Raw genomic sequence first — 3481 nt, 5'->3', positions numbered from 1 at the left:
CAGTGAGCCAAGATCATACCATTACATTCTAGCCTGGGTGACAGGGCGAGACTCGGTCTCAAAAAACAAAACAAAACAAAAAAACCCTGTACTTTGTACACATGCATCTTCATCTCCAACTGCATTCCAGAGAGGTTGTATGAATTTTTACCACATCTGCACTCTATATGTACTATGTCCTCTCTAGATATGTATAAAACATTAGTATAGGCCAACAAGAAAAATATAAATGGCCTCACAAAATAGGCAAAGGATATGTATGAAAGAGGAGTTCAGAAAGAAAAATATATTTTTATGCATATTAAAAAATCTCAATCTTATTCATAATTAAGAAATACAAATTCAGCCCATGAAACAATGTTTTGCCTATCATAGTGGCAATAGTTATAAAACATGGAAATTCACAGTGGCTAAGGATGTAAGGATACAGGTACATATGCAATGTAGGTGCTGTAAAAATTAGTACACCCTCTTTGAAATGCAATTGGACAATATTATTAAAATTTAAAACATGCCAATCTTGCAAGGCCTGCTAGCAAATGTAGCAATTTGTCCTCTGATTTTATTTTCACCTCTACACAGAGAGATCTGAAAAACAAAAACCAGGAAACAGCCATATGTCCATCAACAGGAGACTGACTAAACAAATTTTGATGTGGTCATATAATAAATTGTTATATCATGATTAGAAATAATTTAGTGTATCTACATGTGCTGATATGGACAGATCTTCAAGATATATGATTAAGTTAAAAGGAAGATATTAATAATGTCTATAGACATATTTACATGGAACATTTCTGGAAGAGTGTGTAAGAAATGGTCGTTGGTGCTTATCTACAGGGAGTGGGATTCAGGAACTGGGCTGAGAAGAAGACTTACTTTACTGTGGATACCTTTTGGTGCTATTTTGAATTTCCAACCGAAATTCAAATTATGTGTTATTTTCATGATAAGTCGATGAACTGGTAGAGACAGAGTGATGAGCAAATCAATTGCTTGGGAATCTTTCTAAGCTAATTTCTTTTGTTCATGTTGCAATTAGTGTCTCCTTCATATCATCAAATCAAAAACAAGAATGAATTATTATCACAGGATGGGAAATACTGAAGCATTTCTGAAAAATGGGAAAGAGAGAGATTCAAAGTGATACACCATGAGGGAAAGGTCTCCTGGGCAAGCTGAGCTATTTGCCAGTCCTCTCTCTCACAGTTAACAGAGAGCAGGAGGGAAGCGGCCTTGGGGCAATCACCAGGTACTATCTACTAGGTGGCACAGCTGGGGTGCTTGCCTCTTTCTGGACCCTTGCTTTTTCTGAGAATGGGTCAATAATGATATGTGCCCACATTATGAGGTCACTGTGCACGCCGGATGTACAAATAAAGTCACTGTGTGTCCTGGCTATGCAACGGTAGAGCGGTGTCCTTGGTAGTTACCAAGATCAGGAGAACGAGGAATTCACCTTCACAGAAGAGACTCTACCAATACATCTCACTAGGTACCCTGTCTCACCATTCTTCCACAATAACCCTGGGCAGGATAGAGTAGTAAAGCCATAGAACTGGCATTCTCAAAAACAAAGGTGCTTGACTGGGCACAGTAGCTCACGCCTATAATCGCAGCACTTTGGGAGGCCGAGGCAGGCGGATCATTTGAAGTCAGGAGTTTGAAACCAGCCTGGCCAACACGGACAAACCCCGTCTATACTAAAAATACAAAAATTAGTGGAGCATGGTGGCACACGCCTGTAATCCCTGCTGCTCGGGAGGCAGAGGCAGGAGAATCAACTGGTCCTGGGAGATGGAGGCTTCAGTGAGCCGAGATCGCGCCACTGCACTCTAGCTTATATGATAGAGTGAGACTCTGTATCAAAAAAAAAAAAAAAAAAAAAATGGCGCTCAAACAGCAGTGACTCACTGAACACGTGAAAACAAGCATCTCCTTTCCCCACCACCAAAGAGCGCCTTGCTCTTTAGCTCCCTGAGTTAGTCTGGTTGTTTGTGATCCCCGAGGCTGTGGCTGTGAACCGAGGGGCTTGCGCCGTCTGGCTTTCTACCTCATCTGTAGGTGTGGCCCTGATGGTGCAGCAGGCTCTGGACTCCTAAAGCTCTGGATCAAATTTAAGATTTTATTCTTGAGCGTGGCATAGGAGATGAATTCTTCCACCTTCACCATGAGTGGAAGAGTCTGATGCTCTATCGGTAGTTAACTAGTTATGGGATATAGCAGCAGACCAATTAAACAGAAGAGCCGTCCTCCAGGATCAGGGATATTTGCCTGGCCTTGTTTTATTTATGGACCACCCCAACCCTCCAGTCATCCATTCGGCTTTGCTTGCTCTTCCATACTTGGGAGAATGCCGTGCAAACAGAGAAAAGATGAAAGGAGAACTGGGTATGATGTTGAGCCTACAAAATGTCATACAGAAAACTGTAACTCTAGGAGGAACAAAACTTCTGGCCTCTGAAATCTATGACATACATCAGTCCTCCAATAAGGCAGATGGTGATAGTGTCAATGAAATGAATTCATGTCAAAGGGAAGCTCAGTTGTTTTCTGGGAACTACAAACAAATGTGCTAAAACAGTGGTTTTGCATCAGATGGCCTTGATGATACGTCTTGGAGAAATCTATGTGAAGAGGCTTTGTTAAAAATTAAAGGTGTTATTAGCTTTACTTTTCAAATGGCTGTCAAAGGTGTGGTGCGAATCCATTCAGATTTGAAAGCTGAGGCTTTAGCATCGGTGAAAGCATCAACCAAGTTTACGAAAGATCAGTAAGTTGTGAAAAGTGAAAGTGGAGAAGAGATGCTGGTCCCATTCCAAGACCTTCCTGTGGTAGAACAGAACACAGAGCTACCTGACTACCTGTCTGAAGATGAGAGTCCCACAAAGGAACAGGACAAAGTGGTGTCCTGGGTCAGCTCACACCCAGTGGGTGGAACTAGCTGGCTGAGCGCAGTTGCAAACTTTTTATCAAGATTGTTTTATTGGTGACTTCAATTTGGGGCTCAAGGACTGTGTGAACCAACCAGAGGTCAGTTTTCCATTGTTGTGGTGAACTGTCAAGTGCAATTTGCAATAAGTTATCATGAAAAGCTTTTAGATTACATGATCGCATATGCTGCATTTTACATTTTATTGGACATTTTACCCCACTGAGTGGTAAAAAGAACAGAGGCTATGGAAGGAGTTGCTTTGTTTATGAAAGTATTTTCTTTTTTTTTTCTTTCATTTAATTGCTTCATATTTTATAAACCATGGGTCCACCTTTAAAACCAAACATAGGAGGAGGTTCCAAGATGGCCGAATAAGAACAGCTCCAGTCTACAGCTCCCAGTGTGAGTGACGCAGAAGACGAGTGATTTCTGCATTTCCAACTGAGGTACCAGGTTCATCTCACTGGGGCTTGTCAGACAGTGGGTGCACCCCACGGAGTGTGAGCCGAAGCAGGGGGGCGCATCACCTCACCTGGGAAGCAC

The 3481-nt window shown here is 41.9% G+C and overlaps 1 pseudogene; it reads left to right on the top strand.

Annotated features, from left to right (window-relative positions):
• Positions 1–2152: 2152 nt before the first annotated feature.
• Positions 2153–2996, top strand: LOC103236271 (armadillo repeat-containing protein 1 pseudogene; annotated as a pseudogene).
• The last annotated feature ends 485 nt before the right edge of the window (positions 2997–3481 follow it).

The sequence above is a fragment of the Chlorocebus sabaeus genome, chromosome 7 (assembly GCF_047675955.1).
Source record: "Chlorocebus sabaeus isolate Y175 chromosome 7, mChlSab1.0.hap1, whole genome shotgun sequence".
NCBI classification, from domain to species: domain Eukaryota; kingdom Metazoa; phylum Chordata; class Mammalia; order Primates; family Cercopithecidae; genus Chlorocebus; species Chlorocebus sabaeus.
The sequence above is the reverse complement of the archived record's forward strand: the minus strand, read 5'-3'. Positions and strand labels throughout refer to the sequence as shown.